Here is a 17120-nt window from a genome sequence, read left to right on the forward strand (position 1 = left end):
AGCAGACAGATGGGTATCCCGACCATGAGGAAAGAAGGAGCCAGACCCGGAAGTGACGGCCAGAGGAGATGGACAGACTAGCCCACCGGAAGTGGAAGGTATTGCTGGGGACTTTTTATTCCTCCAGAACAGGAGATGGCAGCAGCCCTCTTTATCAGCACCCATTTGGGAACCAGTAAAAAAAAATGCTGGGAGATGTAGTCCAGCAATACAGCAATGCTGGGGACCATGGGTACCACAAGGGGGTGCTGTCGGGAGATATGCTTCCTAAAACAGGACTTCCGGTATGACCAGGAAGTACTTCGTTCGGGCAGTGGCCCTGACACCGGAAGTACTCCCGGGTCCTTAATAAAAGGGACTGCACTCCCTTGTCCAGGCGAGTCGGAGCTGGGAGGACATAGTGCAACACTCAGCTGCAGGAGAAAGAAGAAAAGAGGTATAGTCAGGGAAGAAAACCTATATAGTGTGTGCTTGTGATACTTTGTGGAGGTGAACTGAATAAACCTTCCATTATTTGGACCCAGGACTCTTGGTGTGATCGTGTTTAGGGATTTGGGGTTTGCTAAACACCCTGGTTGCCATCCCACCTGCTATTTAAATTAATGGCTATCCCCAACTGCCCAAATGCTCTTAAGCTGCACACTCACACCATCAACCTGTTCAAGATCTCCACCACCTCGTTTGAACCCTGTCATGATAAAAGGCCTGGTCAGCTAGAAAAAAGGTTTGCACGGAATGCAGCACATCCCATTGAGGCCATAAGAAGAAGAAGAAGAAGAAGAAGAAGCATGAATGATGTATGTCACACTAGTATGCCACTAAAGAAGGAAGCCCATTTTCAGGGGACAGTATGCTCAGTACACAGAATGTGAAGAACCACCCAGCTAGGCCTGTGGTTGCAGGTGATTCAGCATAGTATGGACCAAGATTTGGACCATAACATACCCTAATGGAGAGTAGCTTGTATTAAAATAACATTGGGTCACCATGACTAGGGACATGCCTCTTAACTTGAGACTTACTGTCATTATTTATTGGAAGAACATTGGTAATGTCTACTGTGGGCTGGCGCCCTGCCCAAGGTTTGTTTCCTGCCTTGCGCCCTGTGCTGGCTGGGATTGGCTCCAGCAGACCCCCATGACCCTGTAGTTAGGATATAGCGGGTTGGGAAATGACTGACTGACTGACTGACATTGGTAATGTAGCAGGACTTCCCCAGGCTGATACGTAGCATAAGGGATACTTGTGCTATATGTGGCTCTCTGCTAACAATCATAATGAACAAGTGACCTGAAGGACGACTGGTAACAGACCCCCCAGGTGAATGTGCAGTCGTATGGGAGATTGTACCTGGGCCGTCTTAACGCATGGGCATGCTGGGCAGTTGCTCAGGGGGTTCCCATGCTAATCTATGTATGTTGTGACTTGCTGAGTGGTTAAGTGCACTGCTTTGCTCGGGGTGGGGGGGCTATAATGCTGTAAAGACGGCCTGCGATTGCACAACGTAGTTAGATTTAAGCCGACTTGAAAACAGTGTTGTGGCAGTAGATGTACTTGTTGGAACAGCACTGGGAAATGAAGAACGGGCGGCCATCCAAAAAACATCCAGTCAATGGCGGTACTGTGTTTGAATGCAGACCACCGATGAAAGGGACCAATGGAATCGGGCACAAATTACAGAGTGTTACAAAAGGGTCAATTAAAGGCCGACTGCAACACTGGTTAAGAGTAAAAGAAACAGATCAGAGCACGTACTTTATCTGATGGGGCGCAGCAGTAGACAGACCACTCCTGTCTGTGAGGACAAGGGGCAGCTGTAGGGCAATACGCAACTGTCAAATTAGCAGCAAATTTTGGCCGCCAGTGCGCTACGAGTTGTTGGTGTTTATGATGGCCGTGGGTCGCAGTGGTTTGCTGCTCCAACGCTCGATCAACACGCCTTGATTCCATACCCACCCCGGGGCTCCAGAGATTGTGCCTGATTCAGTAAGGGGGGGTCCCTTAAGCACTCGGATGACCATGCGAAAGTCACCATTCCTGCTCTGATAGTCATGCTTGATTCAGTAAGGGGGGGGCCCCTCTGGTGGGGACACCTACATAGGAAAAAAAAGTGGGCCGCGACACCACTGCTGTTGTACAACGTATGAAGTTGCATTTTCTTAGTGACCACCATCGCAAAGCTGGCAGTTTGAGCGACTTCCCTGCATCATCTGTGGCGGGCAACCAGATCCCATGCCCGGCCGGGATGCCCCTTCTACTTATGTTCTACTTATGGGTTCCTCAGTACCTCCCCCTGGGACTTTTGGTGGCAGCCTCCCTGATTGACGATGGTGGCCTCAGTTTCCTGCAGGGCTCCATGGAGTGAGATGGAGTTCTACACAACCCTGTGGGGATCTGGGGGTGGCCGCCAGGGGGTGCTGCGTGGATCCCAGAGCCAACCTGGACAAGTCTACAGCCCCGCCCAGAAGTGCAATTAGGAACAGGTGATCAAGCACCTGGGGCACTTCCGGGTGGGCTATAAAAAGGGGCCGGCGTCCACCACTCAGGAGCCAGAATCGGGAGGAAGAGGACGAGGTTGCCCGGGAGGAGTGGTGGTGGTGGTGCCAGAGGAAGGGTTGTGATTTGTGTGTGTTACTGTGCTTGGGACTGTGTTGTGGCTGGGGGGGGTTCACAGGGAAGACGTGCCCTCCAGGTGAAGAAAAAATAAAGTCTTGTTGGATTTTACACGTGCCTCTGTGTCAGTCTGTGCCGGGTCGGGCGCTATACAGCATCCAATTCACACACCCTGACCACACCATATGTGTCGGTAAGGCAAAGTGGTGGCACTGAGGCTAAGGATCTGCACCGGCAATCAGAAGGTTGCCAGTTCAAATCCCATAAATGCCAGAAGTGACCCCACTCCATTGGACCAATTGAGCAATGCCCCTAAACCTGCCATCGCTCCGTTCTGGGTATGACCTTAATCTGCATCCAGCGCTTCAAGCAGGTCCTTCAACTTAGGCCAGGTTTATACAGTGGTGTGAAAAACTATTTGCCCCCTTCCTGATTTCTTATTCTTTTGCATGTTTGTCACACAAAATGTTTCTGATCATCAAACACATTTAACCATTAGTCAAATATAACACAAGTAAACACAAAATGCAGTTTGTAAATGGTGGTTTTTATTATTTAGGGAGAAAAAAAAATCCAAACCTACATGGCCCTGTGTGAAAAAGTAATTGCCCCCTGAACCTAATAACTGGTTGGGCCACCCTTAGCAGCAATAACTGTAATCAAGCGTTTGCGATAACTTGCAATGAGTCTTTTACAGCACTCTGGAGGAATTTTGGCCCACTCATCTTTGCAAAATTGTTTGTAATTCAGCTTTATTTGAGGGTTTTCTAGCATGAACCCGCCTTTTTAAGGTCATGCCATAGCATCTCAATTGGATTCAGGTCAGGACTTTGACTAGGCCACTCCAAAGTCTTCATTTTGTTTTTCTTCAGCCATTCAGAGGTGGATTTGCTGGTGTGTTTTGGGTCATTGTCCTGTTGCAGCACCCAAGATCGCTTCAGCTTGAGTTGACAAACAGATGGCCGGACATTCTCCTTCAGGATTTTTTGGTAGACAGTAGAATTCATGGTTCCATCTATCACAGCAAGCCTTCCAGGTCCTGAAGCAGCAAAACAACCCCAGACCATCACACTACCACCACCATATTTTACTGTTGGTATGATGTTCTTTTTCTGAAATGCTGTGTTCCTTTTATGCCAGATGTAACGGGACATTTGCCTTCCAAAAAGTTCAATTTTTGTCTCATCAGTCCACAAGGTATTTTCCCAAAAGTCTTGGCAATCATTAAGATGTTTCTTAGCAAAATTGAGACGAGCCCTAACGTTCTTTTTGCTTAACAGTGGTTTGCGTCTTGGAAATCTGCCATGCAGGCCGTTTTTGCCCAGTCTCTTTCTTATGGTGGAGTCGTGAACACTGACCTTAATTGAGGCAAGTGAGGCCTGCAGTTCTTTAGACGTTGTCCTGGGGTCTTTTGTGACCTCTCGGATGAGTCGTCTCTGCGCTCTTGGGGTAATTTTGGTCGGCCCGGCCACTCCTGGGAAGGTTCACCACTGTTCCATGTTTTTGCCATTTGTGGATAATGGCTCTCACTGTGGTTCGCTGGAGTCCCAAAGCTTTAGAAATGGCTTTATAACCTTTACCAGACTGATAGATCTCAATTACTTCTGTTCTCATTTGTTCCTGAATTTCTTTGGATCTTGGCATGATGTCTAGCTTTTGAGGTGCTTTTGGTCTACTTCTCTGTGTCAGGCAGCTCCTATTTAAGTGATTTCTTGATTGAAACAGGTGTGGCAGTAATCAGGCCTGGGGGTGGCTACGGAAATTGAACTCAGGTGTGATACACCACAGTTAGGTTATTTTTTAACAAGGGGGCAATTACTTTTTCACACAGGGCCATGTAGGTTTGGATTTTTTTTCTCCCTAAATAATAAAAACCATCATTTAAAAACTGCATTTTGTGTTTACTTGTGTTATATTTGACTAATGGTTAAATGTGTTTGATGATCAGAAACATTTTGTGTGACAAACATGCAAAAGAATAAGAAATCAGGAAGGGGGCAAATAGTTTTTCACACCACTGTACTTCACGCGACGTGACACATGTTCCAGCGGACGCTGCTGCCTACACAAGTGTTTAACTGTCCATACTTGCGCGCATACTTTACGTAAATCTGGAAGATTCCACCAGGTGGCAGTGCGACATATCATCACGTTGAGAAAAGGTTCGGCTTCGCTGTGTTGTGAATTGCCCGAAACATCCATTAAATTCCGAGGACATTCGTCAATCCGGGGTTGTGCCCATCCCAGCAAGCATCGTGCGTGAGAAAGAAACAAAATCCCTGGACGGGGCATGAGCTCATTGTCATTTTAGCGTCACCAAATCACCAAACCTTCATGTCTTTGGAAGGAAACTGAAGCCCACTGTAGAAACCCACCAGGAAAACATCTGTCTTCGGGACAGATAATCCATTTTATCCAGGACATCATAGGCTCACCCACCTGCATATGTCTAAGTTTGCCCCTTAACAGGGATGGGTGGATGGCATTGCAGGCACGGGAGAAATCAAAACACAGAATGCCCCCAGTGATGCCAGCTTTGTCCATGTAGCAGAAGCAGTGGATTCATAGAACGGATTATCGTAACTCTGCCCTCTGCTGACAGACAGAAGAATGACTGGCCCTGAAGTGCGCATATTCTTCCTTCCTATCCTCCATAAATCCCGTTTCCGCTTCATCCGAGATCTAGATATACTGTAAATGCGCAGGGCACTCCGTCAGAGCTCTTTAGACTCAAAGCAAGTGAGCTAATAAACAATAAAAAAAACAACACATTAAATTAAGCTTACTTATAAACACAGATCATTCAAGGCTGGATCTGCCTGACAGTTGGCAGCAAATTCTTTTTAATGTGAAGATTTTCAGTCGGCCTAAGTGCTTCTGAATTTACTTGGCTTAGTCTCGCGCACTTAAATTAAAAAGAATGCTTTAATAGCAAGACTGGTTACCATAGTAACGGGGGAAAGAAAAAAAACTTTTTATGGGGGGGGGGGGGGGAACGGAGATATTCTGGGTCTTTGTCTTTAATAACCAGTAGCCCAATGCACTTAACAAAATGCGCCCTTTTTAAAATAAATGGGACTTGTGGGGCAATTAACTGACTGCTGAGGTGGGCTGACTAAGAAAACAAAAAAGAGAAAAAGAAAAAGAAATTCTCAGGCCAGCCACAGTCCTTAATTTATAGAGCGGCTCAGCATTCAGATACAGGAACGGCCCCGTGAAGACTCTCCGCTGTGCACTGTTTTGCATATATGCTAATTACTACTGGAGACAGAGGGCGGGGCAGTGGAAGCGCTGCTGCCTCGCAAACAAAGAGACTGGCCTTCAAGTCCCAGTTGCTCCCTGCATTGCATGGAGTTTGCATGTTCTCCCTGTGTCTCCCTTCCAGGGGGGCTTCAGTTTCCTCACAAAGTCCAAACACACGCAGGTTAGGTGGACTGGCAACGCTAAATTGGCCCCTGATGTGTGTGTGTGTGTGTGTGTGTTCAGCTTATGATGGGATGGCACCCTGTCTGGGAATTGTTCCGTTCCTGCCTTGCATTCAATAATTGCTGGAACAGGCTGCAGCTTCCCCGTGACCTTGCTCTGGAAAAGTGGGCTTGGAAAGTGAAACTACCACACTATACATTATAATCTCTATATATAATCTTCATTTGGATCTTGATCTTTGTTTGTCCGTGAATGAATTAGAAGAAGCAGCACTCGATGGCAGTAGAGAGACAGCTAAAACATAGGCATTGCATTAAAAATCTCCTCCAGGCTTATAGTACTGAAGACTGTAGTACTCCAGTCACACCTCAAAACACAGACATTCAAACTAAACAAATTGTTGTGCTTTAAATTAACTAATCTTTATATATAATCTTCATTTGGATCTTGATCGTTGTTTGTTCGTGAATTCCACGCATGCGTAGACCACCTTCCAGTTTAGTACGTTGTTGTTACTCACGGATGTCAACAATGTGCCAGAATAACGAAAGGGATGGTGGACAGTGTTACACTGGTTAGCTCCTGAGGCCTGGTTAGAGAATGAGATTAACGAAGGTAAAAGGTACGTGCCTACGTAACATATGAATGAAAGAAAGACAGACAGTGGGTAAAATGAATGACAACGTAACAGCAGACTCCTGTCAATCATGGAGAATCCACTGAACAGGATCATCTCCAGACAGAGGAGCAGCTTCAGCGACAGACTGCTGTCACCGTCCTGCTCCACTGACAGACTGAGGAGATCGTTCCTCTCCCACACTATGCGACTCTTCAATTCCACTGGGGGGTAAACGTTAACATTATACAAAGTTATTGTCTGTCTGTATACCTGCATTGTTATCAATCTTTAATTTAATATTGTCTTTATCAGTATGCTGCTGCTGGAGTATGGGAATTTCCCGATAGATAGATAGATAGATAGATAACTTTATTAGTCCTATATATCTATCTATCTATCTATCTATCTATCTATCTATCTATCTATCTATCTATCTATCTATCTATCTATCTATCTATTTCTAGTGTATTGTGTATTTTAAGTATTCTGCCTTGAAGCCGAGTCCTACCAACAAAAAATCTTGTTATGTGTATGCATAATGACAATAAAGAATTCTATCTATCTATTAACGTAATCGTTTACATCTGACAAACCGCTTCCGTCCTCCAGAGCAAAATGCGTTGCGTACGATAGCTACTGGCGTGTCCATTTTGTCGGTGTTAATACCACGGGTCGTCTCACAAGTGTGACTTTTTTGTTGTTGGCGACGCATTGGGCATCAATGTGCGCATGCATGCCATTTCGAATGACAGATGTGTTCACGTGACAGTCACCTAAAGGTCACTTGTACTTATCGATTGTGAGCTGTCAAGATCGGATTGGCCTATCTGGGCAAAAAAAAAATCAGAATTGGAGAATGAGGCTTGTAATACGAATGTAGCGTTAAGGCTATGTTGCCATTACTGGAATTTTCAGTCATAGTGTTTATTTAGCAAGATGGTGGCAGTAGACCCCCCCTCCCCCAGCCCCCCAACCCCTTCTAGTGGAAGTGTTTTTAGGACGTGCGTTCTTCGAGACCCGAAGTCATAACAACAACAAGCAAGTCTCAGGGGTCTTTTCACAGCATGAAGAATCTCTTCTTTACCTTTTACTCATTTCAATTTATTAATTAACCAGTGAAGATGCCACATGGGCTGGACGGGCATCCCGGCCGGGGAGGAAACAAGAAGCAGACCCAGAAGGATGGATCAGAAAAGAAAAGATATTGCTGGGGAGTTCTTATTACCCCAGCACGCTAGATGGCAGCAGTACCGGATATCCGTGCCTAGTGGGAAGCCAGCAGGGAATGCTGGGAAATGTAGTCCGGCAGGGCAGCCCTGCTGGGGTCACTGGGTGCCGCGAGAGGGCCCTGTAGGAAGACAAGCTCCCTGTTATAATGGACTTCCATGTGACCCAGAAGTGCTTCAAAGGGCAATTGCCCCGACACCAGAAGGACTCCCGGGTCTGAGATAAAAGGGTCCGCACTCCCTTACCAGGCCAAGTCGGCGCTGGGAGGACGTAGGGCAACACTTGACTGGAGGAGGGCAGTGCAGTGATGAGTTATTGTGAGAAGTGAAAACCTGTGTGTTTTGTGCTTATTGTAACTGGTCTGAGGTGATTTGGTTAATAAGCTAACCTTTATTTGAACCCGGCACTGCGTTCGTGTTGGGGTTTGGGCCGTTGACACCCACAGTTTCCATCACACCAGTAGGCAGCACAGGATTGCAGTGGTTACCTCTGTTACTTCATGCATGCAGCATCCCAGGTTAGAAATCCTGTTTCTGGTCTTTGTCCCTGTCCAGTCCCCACCTTCTCCTCACATCTGCTCGAGTCTTCCTCCTCTACTTTATTTATTTATTTTCTCTCTAATGCCCCTAACTAGAGACATGAATGTGAGCCCGAGTGGGCATCTGATCCACAGCTGACTCCTGCCATATACCTAGTGTGCCATCCTGCGACTCTGAATTGGTTTAAGTGGGTTTCAGAATGTTATATTAGTTGCTGCACTGTGCTGAACGATGGCTGACTTTTCTGTGAGGTGATGATTAGTGAGCAGCAGGATGGTTTCATGCCAAGAAAGAGCACCACAGATGAGATGTTTGCTCTGAGGGTGTTGATGTTGAAGTAGAGAGAAGGCCAGAAGAAGTTTTATGGCGTCTTTGTGGACCTGGAGAAAGAATGACAGGGTGACTGAGAGGAGCTGTGGTATCGTATGAGGAAGTCGGGAGTGGCAGAGAAGTATGTAAGAGTGACAGAGGCGTAGCTGGGGTTTTCAGCGCCCGGGGACAACTGAAGATTTTGCGCCCCCTCCTGTTTGCCAAAATGCAATGGGGAAGGGAATTTAACATCAATTTGGCGCCCGCTGGATGCTGCGCCCGGGGACAGATGTCCCCCCTTGCCCCCCTAGCTATGCCACTGAAGAGTTGTACAGGATATGTACGAGAGAAGTGTGACCATGGTGAGGTCTGCGGTAGGAGTGATGGAGGTGGGATTACATCAGGGATCGGCTCTGAGCTCTCTGAGAAGAGGAATGAAGGTCAGTAGGACCACCAAGACAGAATACATGTGTGTGAATGAGAGGGAGGTCAGTGGAGTGGTGAGGATGAGAGGGGTAGAGTTGGTGAAGGTGGATGAGTTTAAAGACTTGGGATCAACAGTACAGAGTAATGGGGATTGTAGAAGAGAGGTGAAGAAGACAGTGCAGGCAGGGTGAAGTGGGTGGAGAAGAGCGTCAGGAGTGATTTGTGACAGATGGATATCAGCAAGAGTGAAAGGGAAGGTCTACAGGACAGTAGTGAGACCAGCTGTGTTATATGGGCTGGAGACGGTGGCACAGGAGACAGAGCTGGAGGTGGCAGAGTTAAAGATGTTAAGATTGGCATTGGGTGTGACAAGGATGGACAGGATTAGGAATGAGGACATTAGAGGGTCAAGTTGGACGGTTGGGAGACAAAGTCAGGGAGGTGAGATTGCGTTGGTTTGGACATGTGCAGAGGAGAGATGAGGGATATAACGAGAGAAGGGTACTAAGGATAGAGCTGCCAGGTAAGAGGAGAAGAGGAAGGCCTAAGAGAAGGTTTATGGATGTGGTGAGAGAGGACATGCAGGTGATGGGGGTAACAGAACAAGATGACGAGGACAGAAAGTTATGGAAGGAGATGATCTGCTGTGGCAACTCCTAACAGGAGCAGCCGAGAGAAGAAGAAGTGGAAAACTAAAAAAAGTCTGGACTAGCTTAACAAAGATTTCCATCATTTCACACGGAGGGGTGGGACAGCCCCATTACAGGTTTTCGCATTTCTGGTCAAACACTGTACAATGGTCAGATTGCTTAAATGTTTCATAAGTGAGATAGATAAGCACGGCTAATGGAAGTGACATTTTGTTAGAGTGCAGTCCACAGCTGCCCTTGTGCGACAGGCGAGCCAGCAGGCAACATCTGCTCCCATATGCATTATTCATGTGACCCGACTCTGTGCAATGACAAAGAGAAAGCAAGACGAGGCGGCGAGGAGGGGCAGACGAGCTCCTTACACGCCACATGGAGGAAATGAGCCGCCGCCGCCGCCCTTCAGCGCTGAGCCTCACTGGTTTGAACCGCACCTCGTCTTCTTTTACGCAAAGCACAGAAGGTGGTTGCAGGGAGGCAATTGAAGCCATTTGGAAATTCAGTATAAACAAACAACTTTTATTTATATTGTAACTTTCTGTTTGGTTAATAAAGTCTATCATCATCATCATCATCATCAATCTCGAGTGGATGGTTTATAAAGAACAGGCGAAGGCACTTTACAAAACCTCAGAAAAGACAAAGAGGTTATTTTATTCATAGAGTCTCAACACCTATCACAAACAGAACAAAAAATTCTTTAATTGAGAGCAACCAAAAATAAACAGGAATGGACAATCGTGATAATTATGTAAGTAAAATCGATTACAAACTGCCTTTATTTTATGGAGTGCCCTCTCCAGCCACCATAAAATGCCTCCCACTGTTCCAGCCTGGCGCTGAGGTGTCGCCCGCTGCACTCGGGTCCCAATTCAGGTGGCTTGTCGTGTGGTGGGTGCGACAACGTGCTATCAGCGCCTGCTGCCAACCTTCCTATACTCAAAGCAACAATACGACCTTTTATTTTATACACAACCTGGTAGCCCTGCTGCCTCACAGGCTCAGGGTCCAAGGACTTGCATCCCACACTAAGCGGTTGCCCAGGTTTAAACAGTTTGGGTTTCATTTCGGGTACACCGTCCTCCCTGGTTCAAGATAAGTGAGTGTATGAGGAGACCCCAAGACTGACTGTCCATGGCTGGTTCCTACCTTACACCCAGTGCTGCTAGAATAGGCTCTATCCCCCCAGAATAGGCCAGAGAATTGTGACACTAGAGGGCGCTGTCGCTCCTCAAACCCGATAGACAAACACCCAAGACACTAGGTAAAAGCACCAAAAGGATTTTTTATTCCTTCTCTTCTAATAGTGGTGCCTTGAAGCACCTCAGCTGCCATACAAAAACACTAATAAATAATAATAATAATACATTTTATTTATATAGCGCCTTTCCCATGCTCAAGGCACTTACAGAATATACACACAATAAACCTCCTCCTCTCCTCCCAGCAGCTCCGTCACACTCCCTTCCAACTCTGACTCCCTTGCTGGGTCTCCACCAGTCCTTTATATAGTCCTTGACCCGGAAGTGCTTCTCCTCTTCCGGTCACGTGACTAGTCAGCACTTCCGGGTCAGATGGAGGACTTCTGTCCTTCCGTCCCCATCACTATATTGGAAACTAAAATCCCCTTTTCTTTTGACAGCTCCTCCTGGTGGCACCCACAGCATCCAGCAGGGCTGTGTATCCAAACTCCATGTCCCATCATGCAATGCGGGAATCCGGGGTACCACTGCACTCTACAGAAGCTGCCATCTAGCATCTTGGGGGAAGCAGTGTCGGCAAGTCGCTGCCTTCCCCTATCCTTCTATTCCAGGGGCATCCCGGCTGGGTTGAGCTGCCAGCCGTCCATCCCAGAATGATATTCTATGCTTTACAATTTCATAACTTTAGATAATACTTTATAAAGGAGATATACAAAATAAGGTGGCCAACGAAACATCACAAGATGCTTCAAAAGCTTCACCTACCTAAGTTACTGGATCCTGGACTTCCTAACAGACAGACCCCCCCAGACAGTCCACATCAGAAACACTGGTGTCCCCCCAGGGCTGCATACTCAGCCCTCTTCTGTTCACTCTGCTAGCCCACGACTGTACAGCTGCGTACAGCTCTGAGACCATCATCAAGTTTGCTGATTACCCAATGGTGGTGGGTCTGCTTACAGAATGGAGATATGACGACTGGTGGACTGGTGAATGTGCTAATCACTGTCTCAATGTACTGGACAAGATGGAAGAAAGCTCCACGCTGTACACACCCCACCGCACACTGAGGATTATGGTGGTGGAACTGATCCAGAGAACCCGTTTCCTTGATGTGCCTCTGGTAGCTGACCTTACTCGGTCAATTAACTCCACCTCCATAACCAAGATGGTGCAGCAGCATCTCCACTGCCTTCAGCGATTGAGGAAGACAAGTAAACCTCCTCCCATTCTCACCATATTCTACAGGGGGGGCACCATCGAGAGCATTCTGAGCCATTGCATCACCTTCTACAGTGTCTCTGACCACAAGATGGTACACACAGCACAAAAGATCATTGGGACCTCTATGGGACTTCTATGGGACCTAAACCCCCTTTAGTGACATCTTTATTAATTGTGAAGGAGCACTCCTACCCTCCACGCGGCCCCCTACTTCCACCTGGTAGGTTCTCCAACAGCTTCTACCCCTTGGCTGGACAGCCTCTTCTCAGATCTGCTCCTAGGAGTTTATTTACATGCAGTACAGTTGTCACTACTGCCATTTTTATTAACTGTTCTTGGTATTATGTCCTCAGCAGTGACATTTATGTCTCTGGTGACTCTCCTATGAAGTCAGTAGATGGATTGGGAGGGTATGGGGGGTCATGAGGTCACCATAAAGGGGTGAGTGGCGTTCCTGATATCTGCAAAAGGATGAAGGTCCAAGTCTTTAGAGTCCTGGTGCCCCTGTTTGTGAGACATGGACTCTATGCAGTGACCTGAGATGAAGACTGGACTCCTTCACTACTGTGTCTCTTTGGTGGGTCCCGCTGGTTTGACTTTGTGTTGCTCATGGAGTCCCGAATGAGGCACATTACCTGCATTGTGAGGGAGCGTCAGTTACGGCACTACGGCCATGTGCCGCTATTACCCGAGGATGATCCGGACCCTCATTATTGAGGACCCGAGCGGCTGGACCAGGCCAAGGGGACGCCCACATCGCACTTGGCTGCAGCAGATAGAGGGTCATCTCCGGAGGGTGGGACTGAACCGCGCGTCTGCCTGGGGAGTTGCCAACCAGGATGCCGAGCTGTTACATCGTGTGGTGGGTGCGGCGACTCATTGTACCAGTGTATGCCCCCCAACCTGACCTGACCTGTATTATGTCAGGTAATTTTCTAACCCACTTAATCCAGACCAGGGTCACTTGGGGATGGGGGGGTAGGGGCTTCAGCCTATCCCAGCAAGGATAATGCGCAGGCAGGAACAAACCATGGGCAGGGTGCCAGTCCATTGCAGGGCAAGAGTGCGCGCACACACACACACACACACACACTAGGGACAATTCACCTAACCTGTGTTGGACAGTGGGAGGAAACCTACACAGACACGGAGATAACATTCTTGTTTTTAGTAATAATACTCTTTAATAAAACCCCTGTGTGCGTCCAGTGTCCGTGTGTGTGTGTGTCTTCAGGTGAAGTGCGCATGCGTGGGGCACGGTGCGATGCTTCAAAGCAGATGCTTCAAAGGCCGCCTGACGCGTCACACAAGACAGAGAGGGCGGGACCTATAAAATATCGCGCGGCCGATCCAATCGGATTTCGGTAAATGAGGTAAGACCTAAAACATAAAACACGAAAAATCCAATCGGGTACTGAGACGCGGAGACCAGCTTCTCCATTGTTGTGCAAGTGTTCACTCTGAGGATGTCAGATTTGCGATTAAGAAGCTTGGCCCGGTAAAGTGTAAAATGTCAGTCGTTGAAGGGATTTTCCTAAATATACGAATTTTCATGATATTACAATACGATTACTTTTAAAAGTAGATTTATTTTTGCGCACATTACATCAGTTGCTGGGGAGAATCTGCTGATTGCCCACCATTGTGACAGAAAATTAAACACATATTACGGACAGCAAAGCCAGTATTACTGTCAGAGAAAATGACAGGCATTTTACGGAAAAAATTTAATGAGGTAAAAGGTCCCTTGCCATTTAATATAGGCTGTTCCTACTAATGTTTATGGACTACTGTTCCAGCGCCCGTTATTGTAACGGTCTTAATGTCTAGTAAATAAAATAAATAAGTAAGTAAGTAAGTCTCTCTTCGGTATCTATTATAGTGTAGTTGTGTTGTTTTTACTTTTCTTGTACTTGTGCTGGCTTAGAAGCTCAGTCATCCGGGAGGGGCTCAGAGTAGAGCCGCTGCTCCTCCGCATCAAGAGGAGTCAGATGAGGTGGCTCGGCCATCTGATCAGGATGCCTCCTGGACGCCTCCCTGGTGAGGTGTTCTGGGCACGTCCAACTGGGAGGAGGCCCCAGGGAAGACCCAGGACATGCTGGAGGGACTATGTCTCCCGGCTGGCCTGGGAACGCCTCAGGATTCTCCCAGAAGAGCTAGAAGAAGTGGCCGGGGAGAGGGAAGTCTGGGCATCTCTGCTCAAGCTGCTGCCCCCGCGACCCGACCTCGGGTAAGCGGAAGAGGATGGATGGATGGATTGTACTTGTGCTGCGTTTACGTATATTTATATGTTGCTACAATACTACATATGGATGACATAACAACAAAAGGTGTTTTTTTCATTCATACATACATACATTTACAGATTTCAAAACCTAAACAATTACCAATTAACCTAAACTGTACATCTTATGGATGTGGGAGGAAAAAATCTAGTGGCCAAAGAAAAACCTCACAAAACCCGAGAGAAAATGTCGAAACGCCACACAGGCAGCAAACAATCGTGGGATTCAAAGTAGGGCGCTGGACACGTGAGACTGCAGTGCTGTGGCACCCCATTGGTCTTTATGCTGCGTGGGTATTTTTTTTTTTTACAGGAGGTTATTGCCCTCGTTTAAAAGCAGACCGCCACTGGGGTTGAGCCATACATTTTGGGAATTACAGTCTGTAGCCCTTAGCCGTATTGTCCACACCAAATTAACGTCACCAGCATGTGCAACTTGAATATTAAATTCAGTTATTAATTGCCTTATTAAGATAGATAGATAGATAGATAGATAGATAGATAGATAGATAGATAGATAGATAGATAGATAGATAGATAGATAGATAGATAGATAGATAGATAGATGGATGAAAGGCACTATTAGATAGATAGATAGAGATAGATAGATGAAAGGCTCTATATGATAGATAGATAGATAGATAGATAGATAGATAGATAGATAGATAGATAGATAGATAGATAGATAGATAGATAGATAGATAGATAGATAGATAGATGAAAGGCACTATATGATAGATAGATAGATAGATAGATAGATAGATAGATAGATAGATAGATAGATAGATAGATAGATAGATAGATAGATAGATAGATAGATAGATAGATAGATGAAAGGCACTATATGATAGATAGATAGATAGATAGATAGATAGATAGATAGATAGATAGATAGATAGATAGATAGATAGATAGATAGATGAAAGACACTATATGATAGATAGATAGATAGATAGATAGATAGATAGATAGATAGATAGATAGATAGATAGATAGATAGATAGATAGATAGATGAAAGACACTATATGATAGATAGATAGATAGATAGATAGATAGATAGATAGATAGATAGATAGATAGATAGATAGATAGATACTTTATTAATCCCAATGGGAAATTCACATTATTGTTATTAATGTAAACTTCAGACAAAACAGTGGCACAATTTAACGCTGCCTCAGTCTTTCACGTCTGTGTACGTGTTCTCCTCTCCTCTGGATTCTTCTTCCATCCTAAAAATGTGCCGGCTTGGTTGATTGACAATTCTAAATTGGTCTGTTGGGAACAAGCCTTCAAAACAACTAGCATTCTTGTTTCTGCCTTCTAGAAAGTGTCATAGAGGGCAAGGTCAGGCTGGCATCCTGGTCTTGGATACACGGTGGTTCCTTCACCAGCCTTTATAATGTAAGGACAGTGGCAGACGGATTGCCTGTGATCCACCTGCAGGGAGCATGGCAGCTTCCCTCTGATGGAGTTTCCATTTGTACACCTGCATGGCAGCATGGGAGCTGTCGTCCAGATGAGTGGGCCCCCTGTTGGTGTTGGAGTACTTGGGTGCCACCGGGGGGAGCTCCCCCATCCTAGGAAATTCTGCCTTAACCTGGAATAGCTTCTAGGTGGCAATGTTACTGGCACCGAACGTACCACTGGGTCCAGGTGGCAAAAGAGCTGCTCTGCAACCCCAGGAGAGTCAGAGATGAGAGCAGAGTGGGGCAAAGCTCAGCTGGGAGGACGTGAAGGAGAAAGACTTCATGTGAAAGGGTAGAAACAGTGCATTGGAACCCAGGACTGTGTTATTGCAGTCGTGTCAAGGGTTTGGGACTTTGAAACGCCACCTAGTGGCCACAATATATTTTAACTCACTATAACTGTGTGGAGTGGGTTGGATAGACACCAATTACAATTATCAATTCTATTAAAGATCAGTCAGTCAGTCAGTCATTATCCAACCCGCTATATCCTAACAGCCAATCCCAGCCAGCACAGGGCATAAGGCAGGAACAAATCCCACCACAGGGCACACACACACCAAGCACACACACTAGGGACAATTTAGGATCCTTTAACCTGCATGTCTTTGGACTGCGGGAGGAAACCCATGCAGACACGGGGAGAACATGCAAACTCCACGCAGGGAGGACCCGGGAAGTGAACCCCAGGCCTCCTTACTGCGAGGCAGCAGCACTACCCACTGCGCCACCGTGCTGCCCTCTATTAAAGGTGCTATAAAAGAGGGAAATGTTTAATTGAGTCAACAACATAATAATAATATACAGACTGCCAACATGGTCTCCATAGCACAATTCAATCTTTCAGATGCCATTTTTGTTTTTCCCTTGCCGATTCTCTTCCTGTGATTTGTGAACAATAAGAAGGGAATAAAGGTTTTAGGAGAATTCTTTCCACCCATAGGCTTCATTAGCCGTCTATCCCAAAGCTTCACTATTATACAGCTGTGGCCAAACGTTTTGAGAATGACACAAATAAGAATTTTTCACAAAGTGTGCTGCCTCAGTTTTTATGATGGCAATTTGCAGCGACTCCAGAATGTTCTGAAGAAGGAGCAGATGAATTGCAGTTAGGTGGAGTGGTGTCTCTGAGCT

General features: G+C 46.4%; 1 protein-coding gene across 1 annotated transcript in view; it reads right to left on the reverse strand.

Annotated features, from left to right (window-relative positions):
• Window positions 1–17120, reverse strand: part of LOC114667582 (volume-regulated anion channel subunit LRRC8C-like) — a 61891-nt gene that overhangs the window by 6657 nt on the left and 38114 nt on the right. The window lies entirely within an intron of this gene.

This window comes from Erpetoichthys calabaricus, chromosome 17, assembly GCF_900747795.2.
Source record: "Erpetoichthys calabaricus chromosome 17, fErpCal1.3, whole genome shotgun sequence".
Taxonomy (NCBI): Eukaryota; Metazoa; Chordata; class Cladistia; order Polypteriformes; family Polypteridae; genus Erpetoichthys; species Erpetoichthys calabaricus.